The 12767-nt window shown below is 43.1% G+C and overlaps 1 protein-coding gene across 1 annotated transcript in view; it reads right to left on the bottom strand.

Moving 5' to 3' along the window:
• Positions 1–12767, bottom strand: part of SPIRE1 (spire type actin nucleation factor 1) — a 170568-nt gene that overhangs the window by 90147 nt on the left and 67654 nt on the right. The window lies entirely within an intron of this gene.

Below are 12767 nucleotides of genomic sequence, written 5' to 3'. Positions count from 1 at the left end.
CAGAGTAATAAGGAATTAACCTTTAATGCCTCAAAATGTCAAGAACGCATTTTCTTTGACCATGTTTATTTATAAAGGGAAGCACTTGGGGTTCTAGCATTATCAAGACATTAGAGAAAAGGGGTGTGATCTCATAGAACCGACGACTTTATACAGATAAATGACCATGAACAAAGGGCTGCAAAACAGTAATCGAAAAGGAAATATAGAGGTTAAAACAGCCTTACTTTATGATGAAAGAGTATGGGGGGGGTGTTGTTTTTAATTTGTTCTCCCATTTTTCTTGTTCTCTATTATGACTAGTCAGGCTATAGTTTAGGATTAGTTAGTACTGGAGCAGATGTCAGTAATGAGACTATTTCCAAATGTTCCAATCCTGTTAGCCAAATGCCATTTTTATCCAATGTGGTGTTGACTATTATTCTAACAACAAATTCTCTTGTCAGTAGCAATATAAGTGCTTTTTTTCCCCCGCAAGTATGACTCGAGCAACCAAAATATTTCACTAGATTAGTCTAAAGCCATGGTCTTGTCCTCTTTCAATTTATGGCACACCTCTTGTCAGAATCAAGGCACTCCTCAGAAAATGCCCACTGTTAATTTTCAATCATTCCTTGATTATAAAAAAAAATAATAGAGCAATTGTTCTGTTGTAAAGAACTCAGAAGGACCTTAACAGTGCTTGCAGACATTAAAAAACCCCAAAAACCTCAGCACTTTATTTTAAACTCAGTGCATTCCTTTGCCAAGACCAGCATATGCCCGGAAGAGGCAGTGTGTTACCTCAACCTGGCTTGCCCAACATCTGTAAAGATTGGGTGCTTCAGTGGACCTTTTTTTTTTTTTTTTTTTTAGCTAGAAGTGACAAAAAGTGCCACTGAAGCACGCAATCTTTACAGATGCTGCAGAGCTGGGTTGAAGTAATGTACTGCTTCTTCCAACAAAGCACTTTGGGGGAGGAGGGCAGGGAGGAGATTGTTGCTGGGCTGCTTTTAGTGTCTGCAAGCAGCCTACAGCTAATCAATTGAAATAACTGGATTTATCTTATGAGCTGTATGTAGATGCTTGTACACCTAACAGTACTAATACTGTGAAGCACCACACTGTAAACTTAAAAGGATCTCACAGGGGCCTTGGGTGCAGCAGTTACCTGGTTGAGAATTACTGGTCTAAAGGATTTTAGGCTAATGGACAAACTGAAAATAAAATTCTTTCAATCATCCCCAGAAATCAAACATCATACACTTCTGGTTGCTCAACAGGTTGCCACTTGATTTCTACAGTGAAACCATTTTGAAACTCATCAGTAGAGACTCTCAAACTGTCAGTGCAGAAATTACCTGCAATTCGTATGTAGGTTAATTAGTGTCCATATCAGCTCATGTCAAGGATTTTTTGATGATATTTTTTCTTGGATCTATTGGATAGTTAGACGAGAACTCAGAAGTGCTTTTGGGGACAAAACCACCTTTCTTCAGGTCAAATATTTTTTCAAAACAGACTTTTCCTAGTAGTTTCTCAATAGTCCAGATATTATTTAATATAAAAAAGGCTTTTAAAATAAAGTGCCCATATTTTATGGTAAACCCATACAATCAAATAAAAGATGAAAAACATCCAATATTCCTCCTCCTAAGATTTATTTCATTTTGATCATTTTAATACCTGGATAGAATATCAGTCATTATCCTATGTTACTCTCTACCAGCTTCCCTTGTACCTCCTCTCCCAAATTTACATGGCACACGTCTGGATTGGCTACACAGCAGAAGCTGAGTTTTGTCAAAACTTTACATCAGTAAATTTAGCTTTATAATTCATTTTTAGTGAAATGGAGTGACATGGAGGTACAAAAATAATGGAATTCCTTGTGGTAAGGCTGCTGTGCTTTTTAGAGGGATTGTCTAGAAAAATACATCCAAAAAAAGAGGAGGGGAAGCAAGGGCTCTCACTCACTCATTCACTCTCCATTTGCAAACAAGGATTAAGGCTTTCAAAGGTCCCATGGCTAAAACTCCGTGACAGCTGCTGCTTTACTTTGAAACCACCACCATGTTGGCACATCTATCTAGCAGTATGGCCTGTGCATTTGTTTGGGCTAAGTGTAGATTTCATAATACATGCTAAGCTTTCACGACACAAAAGCCTGACCACCAACAGTTACAGAACTACAAATCAGCCTTCCAAATGCTTGTTTTGTCATGTTCAGAAATATGTTCCAAGTCTTGGTTTCAGCCTCTTATAACAAAACAGCAAACATGTTAACTGAGATACTTTGTATTACCTACTTCTCTGCCACTGGAATCATGTCACCAAATGCGGCAACATTTTAACTAATGTTAATTACCACTGAAGCTATAAAAACATACATTAAATGCAGACAAAAATCCACAGAAATGTTCCAACTTTTTTGCACATGTGCATATTAACTACTTAAGTGACTTTAATATATTGACCAAAAATCACGGTCACAAGCTGGCAGAGGGCAGGTTTAGGCTAGATATCAGGAAGCACTACTTCACGGTCAGGGCAGCTAGGATCTGGAACCAACTTCCAAGAGAGGTGGTCCTGGCTCCTACCCTGGGGGGTTTTAAGAGGAGGTTGGATGAACATCTTGCTGGGGTCGTTTGACCCCAGTATTATTTCCATGGCGGGGGGTCGGACTAGATGATCTACTCAGGTCCCTTCCGACCCTAGAAACTATAATATTGTAGGAAAGACTTTTTATGAATATTAAACTGGAAATAGTACATAAGAATTAAAAAACAAACAAACAGACAACGCTGCCTACATGTAAAACTCAGTGCTTTCACTTGTGAGAAAACAAATAAAATCACAAGTCTTCAATGTTTTACTGTAAGAATTGACAAATACCAGTCTATGACATGCATAATTAAGGGCTGTATTTTTTTTATTTTATTAACTATTTAAAGAATCAGTTGGATCTGACTTGCTACTTTAAGACCAAAATAGTAAGTTCTAGTTCCTAACAGATGGCAACAAGTTCTAATATACATCTACATAACATCAATGATCAAAAGATACAGTATGAAAATGTTAGAAGTCAAAAGGTGACCAACTGATCTATAGTTGGAGGCTTTAATTTAAGCTATCTAAAGTAGACAGAACTGTAATTATTATAAGACACTGCAATATTAAATTGCCAGGTTTGAAAATAAGCAATGCTATAATTGCCTAAATTGCCTTGTTAGTGTTGAGATGTTGTTGAAAAAAGCAAGATTTTTTTGTGGGTGATATCTTTTATTAGATCAAATGCATAGTTAGAATAGACATAGGCATTTTCCATGGACGGAAGGGGACATGGGAGACTCTCATTGTTTAACATCATAGTTCTTGGAAAGTCATCAGGTAGATTTCTGTAGCAGAACCTGCCTCAAGGGTGGCCAGGACACCCTCTGGTAGCTGCCTTAATCTTGCCCTGCTTGCCTACTCTGGCCTCTCAGGGTCTCACCCTATTGCCTTGCCTGCTACACCTTGATGGTAAAAATTAAGTGGGGAGGCTGCCATCAGAGACTGATGAGCTCTGGGTGCTTGATCTAGTTCTGCTCCTTTTTGGATTCAACTTTCCAGCATAAGCAGGAGTCCTCTCCTCCCTCTCAGTCTTGGCTCAACTTGGCCCATGTGATTTGGGACTCCAGCCTCACAGCACCATCTCTCAGGTCCAGCCTCACTGGATACCAGTTCTCCTTATGGGGCTCTGCTCCCTCTGAACACTGGCTCTCCCACTAATGCCTCTATGGTCATAGATGACTTAAGGGCTAAAATCGTGGCCTCCTGCAAACCCCGCTAGCCACATCCATGCATTGCAGATATTATATTACACAGGCTCTCTGTTCCTGTCCTCTCATGCTATGGGCCCCTCAGCCCTGATGCTCTGACCCATCGGGTCCCCGAGCCTGGCTGAACCAAACTCTCTTCTCCCCCTTTAACTGTGTCCTTGCCTTGTCTGAACTGGATCCCTGGCCCTGTACTGGGTTCAGCCCCCCAAAACCCTATTTGCAGGGCTGCTATCTCCAGTTTCTAAACTGCTTGGCTTTAGCCCCATACAGCCCACTGAGTCCTAGACCCTTGCAGTCTCTCTCCATCTTTGGGCATTAGCCTCTTCTACTGCAGGGTGCCTCCTAGACACCCCCACTCCACATAACCCCTGTAGCCCATACCCAAACCTCTGGTACTATGCCAACCACTGATCAAACATAAACCCCTTCCAGGTCTCCCTGGGCTCCAGCAAACTCCTACCATTTAGCTGCAGGCTCTCTGCAGCTCCCTTGGATACCTGTGTTGCCTGAGTCTCCATTCTCTTGCAGCCCAGGCTAGCAAGAACCAGGCTTTTAGTACTCCATGGCTCCACTCATTTGGGTCACATGACCTTCACCTTGCTATGCGTTTTTTAATTAGCCCAATACTCAGCCTGCTCTCAGGTACTGCAGTTCAAACCACTGAGCTGCAGCTATTGGACTCTCATCTGCCTGGAGCCCTTTCTGCCTGTGCTCATGCAACTAGCACTCCCGCAGTCCTCCTGCTGCACTTTTAACTCCTCATAGCTTCACCTGGCTGCTTGCTTCTCTGCAGCTAATTGCAGCCCTCCAGTGCTGGCTTCCTATCCTCCATGTAAAAGGGATTACAGGTCCCTGCTACAATTTCCTTTGGGGAAAAGATGAACATGGGAATTAATCCATTAGCCTATTGGGCACTAAGTACCAGAGACTTGCATAGATCAATTGGGATCAGCCTTTCCAGCAGACATGCTACAAATTAGTTCCCAACCCTCCCCAAGTGCCACTCGGATCCCCTTCCTCTGCCCAAACTTCTGTTCTGTTTTCTGCTTCTTATTCTGTGCTCCCTACCCAATCTCCTACTGCTTTTGTGCTTCCTGCCCTGTGCTCCTTGCCTAATCTCCTGCTCTGCTTTCCGTTTCCTGCCCTGTCCCTGATCTGCCACATACCACGGAGTGGCTGCCTGTGTTGTGGCTAACCCCAACATCAACAGTGACTTCATGGTCCATTATACTCTACCTAATACTCTCTGTTCCATCTGCTACTTAGCTTTACAGTATCTGCTTCTCTCCCAGAGGCCTGAGGAAGGGTACTGGGATACCCAAATATTTGCCTAAATTGACTTGTTTCTTATGGTCCAGACTTGGAATTTTTAAATTGATTTGTCCCTGATCCTTCAAAATTTTGGCAGAAGATCAGCTCTCTACAAATCAACAAATGGGTGAATAACTTAAAGAAAAAACAAACTAGGGACCCTCCATCATTATGCTTTACACCTTCATACTAAATTCTTTTGCCAGTCATGGCTTTGGACCAAGAAAAAAAACTTGTTTCCCACAAGCTGAACTTGTACTCTGTACTGTGCTTAAATCTTAAACCATTAGTGAAGGTGGAATTTTGTTTTACCACAAATGACCTTTGTTTAAGTTCCAACCACTCTGGATGCAAATCATACAATTAATTTTACAGACATAAACAGAACACCTTGACACCAGATATACACAATAAGAAATTTAATTCTTTGGTTCCTTTTGTAAACAAGAAAAGATCTTAGTTTCATGAAGTCAGGCTGAAGTGGGCTTTCATTCCATATACCAGAACGTACCTCTTTTTTTTTTTTCTTTTTAAGAGCAACAAATTACTTTCTTGTAATGAACTTTAGTAATCCGTGATCAAAAATCTTTAAAGCATTACAAATCTACCATGAATGTATATTTAGCAAACAACATATACATTTAGGACATGTATAAAAGGTTTAACTGAAACATAATTCTTCAATTACTGTTCCTGCTTTGTAATGTACCAATATTTTTTAACACATTTACTTTTAGCCTTTTTTAAAGTTGTGTGTAAATGGGCAGAGTCTACATGCCATTCCCCCACACTTCCCGTACACAAAAGGGCACTGTCTATACACTACCACCTTCCTAGGATTCGCCTTTTATTTTAAATAAAGCAACAAAGCCCAGAGGCAGGCTTGAACTTAAAATATAAAAGGGCTTTTCTCAGCAAGAATTCCTGTCCTTCCCTATAATTCTCCCTTCATCAGAGCCACTGGATGCCAATGCGAGTTCACTAGCTTTGAACTCCACCGCCTTCCCTCCCCCCCTCCCAATCTCCCCACTAAGAACCCAGAGTTTGGCACCCAGTCATGGTACTTTCATTCCTATTGCATCTTCCATGAAAAATTCCAACTGCATTTTGCAAAAGTAATCTCAATAACAAGTAATGAAAATAATGAATAATGTTTGGGGGGGGGCAGGTTTAGCACATGTGTACCTCATTTACTGATTTCAAAAGCACGCAAGTGATTATCTCTGTTCTGATACAGGATTACCCAACACCTACAACTGGAGACAATTTCCCATGTCAGCACATAAATTAAGTGGTACCTAACAGCTCATGTTGTGCATTACAGAGAGAAAGAGAGACTTTTACAGTAAAAATATAAAATGCAATGGAAAACAGGGCAAATATTTTTTTTAAAGAATAAATACATAAGATCAACCATCTGTCTCAATTTAGATCATCTAGAAATAACAGTCAGATGAATAGTTTTTTCTAACAAAACAATAAGCCTCCTCAATATCTAATATTGAAAGTCAAATAGATTACAGTTGTTGGAGAGGATGAACAATTTTATTATATGACAATTTGCATTGCTATCAAAGTACAACTTAGAGACTAATGTCAACATTTAGTGTCCAATATGGCTTTAATGACAAAATCCTACTTATTTAATCTCCCATGTGAAATTCATCACCTTATCTGAATACCATGCATATCAATATAATATTCCTCACAGAATCCCAGCAGGAGGGTAATATTTTATAAATGGGGAATAGTGGTGAAATTGATAATGTAAGCCAAGGGCTGAATTGGACTACCTCAGAACAGACTATTGAATAGATAACATTAAACACTTCAACAGCTTCCAGTTTGCCAGCCAAGATTTAGCAAGCGCCCAGTTAATTAAATTAATTACTCATTATGAACTACACAGACAAAAGGATGCAATATATTAACTTTGGAGTGGCACGTTTCACTTACCTTTTGGTTTTTTGGGGGTTTTTTTAGGTACTACTAATTGTTAGTACTAAATACACCTTAGAGTTAAAATGAAAAACTGGTACATACTGCATCTAACAGGAAATACACATATGAAAAAAGTTAAGTGTGCACACCCTACCCTCTCTGTAAAGATATACTCATACAACAAACTTTCCCTCTACTTAAGGAGGACATTTTGATTTTATCTATGAGTTAACACCATTTTCTGAAAACCTCTAATATCCCAAGTAGGTCTCGTCCAAAATAGTTTTACAAAGTATGTCAATGGTTTTCAAAGGTTTTGGTCTAACGGACTTCTGTAAAGCCTCCAACCTTATTCCAGGTACTAAATACAATCATGCCATTTATTTTGATGGGCTATGTTTTCATTACAGAGATTTTTTTTAGACAGAATGCATATATGCTAGTGCCAATGACAGTAGAATTTGCACATGCATAATACTTTCTCTGAGCTATTAAAAAAAAGGATTGAGACAAATTATAATTGATATTTTTCTTTTGTTCTGTTCACATAACAACCCCATAGATTGGGATATTAGTTACTTTGTTAACTGACAGCCTGTAGCAGGGCACTGGGGTGTGACTGCACTTTTAAGGTGGCAGGAAGCTAATGAGATTTACCTGACTGGAAGGGGGCTTAGGCTGGAGCCTGAGCTGGTCAGGCAGTCTCTCCCTGGCAGCCACAAAGTAAGGAGCTGTTGGTAGCAGGGATCCTGAAGAGACTGGGTAAACAACCCTGCAGTCCTGGGAACAGGAAGTCTACCTGGGCAGAGGAAGACAGGGTTTTACAGACAAATGGTCTTTGTCTTGTTTTAAATCCACAGAGAGTCTGAGGGGGTTGCCAGAGCACTGATATGCTTCTTTTATGTTCAAGTACAACCAGTGCTTTAGCTTGCAGTGGTAGGCTCAAGGACTGCTTAGAGCAGCGTTTCTCAACCTGTGCGTCGTGACCCAAAAGTGGGTTGCAAGAACATATGATAGAGTTGTGAATAAACTTTAAAAATGGATTCTCCTTTAAAGGAGAAAATGTGGGAAATGGCGGCTTTTCCCTTGCAGGCTGACAGAGTTCCAGCCTGCAAGGGGCTGCTTGGGACCCCTCATGCCCTCCCCCATGCCACATACTTGGGCCTGTGGGTGGGGGAGCAGTGGGTCAGGAGTGAGGGGCACTGGCTTGGGACTGGCCATCAATGTTTACAAATGGTTCCTGGTACAAAAAATTTGAGAACCACTGCCTTATAGAATCAGTAACCCAGGAGCCCACAAACTGAGGGTGGGGCCCAGTAAGGGGTCAAGGAGCCTAAAAAAAGGCTGAGCCAGGCCAGAGAGCCCACAAGCCCAGAGAAAGGGCTGCATGCAGGACCAGGGGTCCAAGAGCCTAGAGGAGGAGCTTCATGCAGGACCAGGGGTCTAAGAGTTCAGAACAAGACTGTGTAAGGCCCCAGGGTATCTGGATGCTCAAGGGGCCTCAAGTGTTTAGGGACCAGGGGGTCTGAAGGCCTAAGAAGGTCAAAGTGTTTAAACAGAAATAGACAGCATCAATAGGAGATGGCACCAGTGAGGCTTGGGGCATAGTGTAGGGAAGGAACGGAGCCATGCAATAAGCTCTTAAGGCTACAGGTAACCAGCAGAAGTACAGAAAGGCCAAAAGGGCCTATTAGCCTGGGAATGCAGGACTGTGACTGAGGGAACCTAGGGGGAGCCCAGTAGTGATTGGCACAGGCTCAGACTCACTCAGAGCCCACAGGCAGCTTCTCTTCTACACCCTTCAATAAGAGCAGATGATCAAGGGGGGAGGGGGGGTGCAGCCAAGCCTGAGCCAGGCAGGGGCCGCACAGCCCACCAAGGGCATCCCAGTTGCCTCTGTGGCCACAGACCTGTTACAAGGCCCCAAAAGTTGGGGGGTTTTTCCAAATGAAAATGCATCCCGAGAGAACAACAGAATTAGTCTTCCTGACTTAACTGTGCAACTTCTATTAAGACCTGAAGTTCCAGTTAAGGAATCCTTGTTTTAGGCTAATTCAAGAGTGAAGTGATATATGTTGCCTATGAAGGCAAGAGATAGCTGTGAGGGAGAGAGAAGGGGCCTGAAGGAAAGCCCAGTAAGGGCTCAACAGGGGTCGGCAATGTTTTTGGGCAGAGTGCCAAAAACACCCACAATTTCAACTTGTAAGATGTTGGCATGCCAAGGGCACATGGCAGGGGAGCCACATAGGGCCTGATCCTTGTTGCAGCCATGTAACCCTGGCCTCTTTCCCGTCATCTACCCAGAGGCACATGTGCCAAGCAAAATGTCTTCAAGTGCCACACTCTGGCACCTGTGCCAGGGGTTGCCTACCTCTGGGCTAAGAGAAACTTACCCAAGGCCACAGAGTTGGAGGCAGTGGTGGACTCACAGCAGTGGCAAGAGCCCCACTTTGTCAGCTCCTGCTCCATCTGGATTGGGCCCTGCTGTGGCTACAAGGGTATTTCCGGTGCAGCAGCACCACCAGAAGTCTGGCAAGACTATGAGGCAAACATGCCAGGCCAGGCAACACAGCCCAGTCCTGCTGCCAGATCTCCCAGAGGACAGGGAAGGGAGCTGGCACCAAATCTGGGAGCTTGGGGGAGCCCCCAGTAATCCCGTTCACTGCCCAACAAAGGCTGCAGTGTCTGGAGGCTCTGGAGGAACCTCAAGAGACCCCACAGCTAGAGAAGAAAGTGATCGCTGAAAGGAACGGTTCCAGTGAAAGCAAAATTCTTTCTTTCTTTCTTTCTTTTTTTTTTTGGGGGGGATCATAGGCATGGCCAGCCTCAACAATCCCTATAGGAAGGGGAGCAAACAGTCTTCCCCAATTGCACCTTTAATCATGATTACCAAGTGAGGCTTGTGCAGCACTCTGGGGAAACCTTATGATGTGAACCAGGGCTGATCAAATACAGGTACAGCTGAGGATTTGCCCTCAAGTAGAGAGTCTGTGGAATTGACAAGAGATCCGGGGAATCTGATTTGTTTATGAGCAACTGATAAAAAGTTACAGGACCAACTGACTCACCTGCAGATTTCTTTTTTTTATTATTATTATTTTTGATTGGGCCGAGTGGTCTGGACAAGAAAGAACCTTTCTTGCTCAATTAGAGCCTTGATTTAATTTAGAGGGCTGGGATCCTTGATTTTAACGGGCCCCCCCGAGGCCTGGACATTCACCTGATTTTACAAGTTTTATTAAGCACCAGTAAAAAATAAGCCTTGGTTTGAGCGAGTGGTATAGCCCGTTGTACCCAGCCCAGAGATAACCCCTGGCCTAGTGGCCATGAAGCCAGAATGTTTGTTTACCTCGGTCTTGGACATTGGGTTCAACCATCTTGGTTCCAGCTGGTTGGTGTGTGGATGGAGAGTAAGGGGAGGTAGGAGCCCTGTGAAAACAACTGGCTCGATGGACCCAGAGGATGAACGCTTTGCTAGAAACATTTCTACTGTAGTGATATTCAACATCAAGACATGGCAGATGAGAAGCAGGCAATTCAGGCTGAGCATCTGAACCAGGCGGGTCCAGTCTCCTCACAGCACACACCCACAAGGCACCTGGCTGCTAAGGGCCATGGCTGTCCCCAGTGGAGCACTAACAATGGCCCCAAGCTTTTAAACCTGCCAACAACATGTATGTTTTAGATTTGACACTTTTTTTTTTGTTTTGAAACTATCAAGGGCCTTGGATCCTGAACTTATTTCATAGATTTCATAGACATTTGGGCTGGAAGGGACCCCGGAGGACCACTGAGTCCAGCCTCCTGCCCCAGGAGCAGGAAGTCAGCAGGGATCATAGGATCTCCGCAAGATAAGCATCCAAATGTGTCTTGAAGGCGTTCAAAGTGGGTGCTTGAACACTGGCAGTCTATTCCAAAACTTGGGGGGCTTGGACAGTGAAGAAGTTCTTTTTTTATGTCCAGCCTGAATCAGTCTGAATCGGTTGCAGTGGAGTTTGTGACTGTCAGATCTTGTCATTCCTTGGGGCGCTTTGGTGAACAGATGTTCCCCCAGATCCTGATAAGCACCCCTGATAAATTTATAGGATGCTGATTTGATCTGGCGGAGATTCAGCTCGATTCAGTGGCTGAATCTCCAAATCCAAATCAAATCAGGAGACCCTTTAATCTCTCCAAACTGAATCTGAACCCTCCAAAATCGATTCAGAGAGATTTGGCTATTTGGACATGGACACAGCTTTAACTGTTTTTTCTACATACCTCAAGGCAGCAGGTGGCTCATGAATGCTGCGATGCTGGGGTGGATGAAGCATCCCATAGAAGCACAGGGGGCTCATCAGCACACTTAGCAGCAGACCTGGAAGTGGACCAGGAAGCACTTCCAGTTCACTTCTGGGTCTGCCAGGGAGGCCCCGCCGCATCCACTCAGCTCAAAGACTGGTGCCTCCTGGGTCAGAGGGGGCCCCCGGCATGCTTCCCAGTCCACATCCTGGTTTGCCGCCAAGCATGTGGCCCCCCACCCCCCAGCCATGCTCTCGTGGGATGCTCCATCTGCTCCAGCACCGCAGCGTTCACAAGCCTCACCCATTATCTTGAGGTACACAGAAAAAACATTTAAAGCTGTGTCTATGGCTGAGTCAGTGATTCTCCAAACTGGGATTGAATCTTCATATTCAGACTTAGCCAAATCAAACCGGAGACAGTGATCTGAATCAACGAGTCCAATCACTGTCCATGATTTGAGCCAAATCCAAATCAAATAGGGCCCATTTCACACACCCCTGCTGGGCACACAGTGAAGACATGAGGGCCCAGGACCACTGATGCCACAGGTCACTAAGCTAGGCATGTCCTTGGTTAATTGTTTAACCAACAAAATTAGAAAAGGTTAAACAGATATTTTTTTTAATAATATTTACATCCCTAATAGAAAACCTTAAAGTAGAAATGGCAGGTTGACATATCAGGCATAAATGCCATTTTGTATTTTGTCTCTGAATAAACACAAGTCAAACTATGACACTAACTTTTGCCTTCATTCCCTTTTTTATACAACAGCATGTAAATAACTTCAGTATTCTTCTGTTCTATGGTGTACTATTTTTATGACAGCAATAATAATTTAGAGCAGCATCACTAATTTCCTGTGTAAAGAAGGTAAAAACCAAACTAAACATTACTACAACATAGCCATCCAGTCTGTGGATCTCCTAGCCTAGAAACTGTTCCCCTGCCTGGCATGCATACCCTTCAACATTCATACGTGTACCACATATTGGTAGAAAATCTATGCCTGATCTTGTCATAAAGAAGTAGAATCCTAGAAAATTAAGGTGGGAAGGGATCTCAGGATATCATCTAGTCCAACCCCCTGCTCAAAACAAGACCAGCCCCAACTTGATCATCCCAGCCAAAGTTTTGTCTATCTATGTCTTAAAAACCTCCAAGGATGGAGATTCCACAACTTCTCTGCACAACCTGCTCTAGTGCTTTATTACCCTCCTAGTGAGAATGTTTTGTCTAGTATCTAAGCTAAACTTCTCTTGCTACAACTTGAGACCATTGCTCATTGTTCTGTCATGTGCCACCACTGAGAACAGTCTAGTTCCATCCTCTTTGGAATTGCCCATCAGGTAGTTGAAGACTGCTATTACTGTAAATCCCCTCACAGTCTTCTCTTCTCCAGACTAAGCAAGTCCAGTTCCTTCAGCCTCT

This window comes from Crocodylus porosus, unplaced genomic scaffold, assembly GCF_001723895.1.
Source record: "Crocodylus porosus isolate Cpor-Errol unplaced genomic scaffold, CroPor_comp1, whole genome shotgun sequence".
In the NCBI taxonomy this organism is placed as follows: domain Eukaryota; kingdom Metazoa; phylum Chordata; order Crocodylia; family Crocodylidae; genus Crocodylus; species Crocodylus porosus.
The sequence above is the reverse complement of the archived record's forward strand: the minus strand, read 5'-3'. Positions and strand labels throughout refer to the sequence as shown.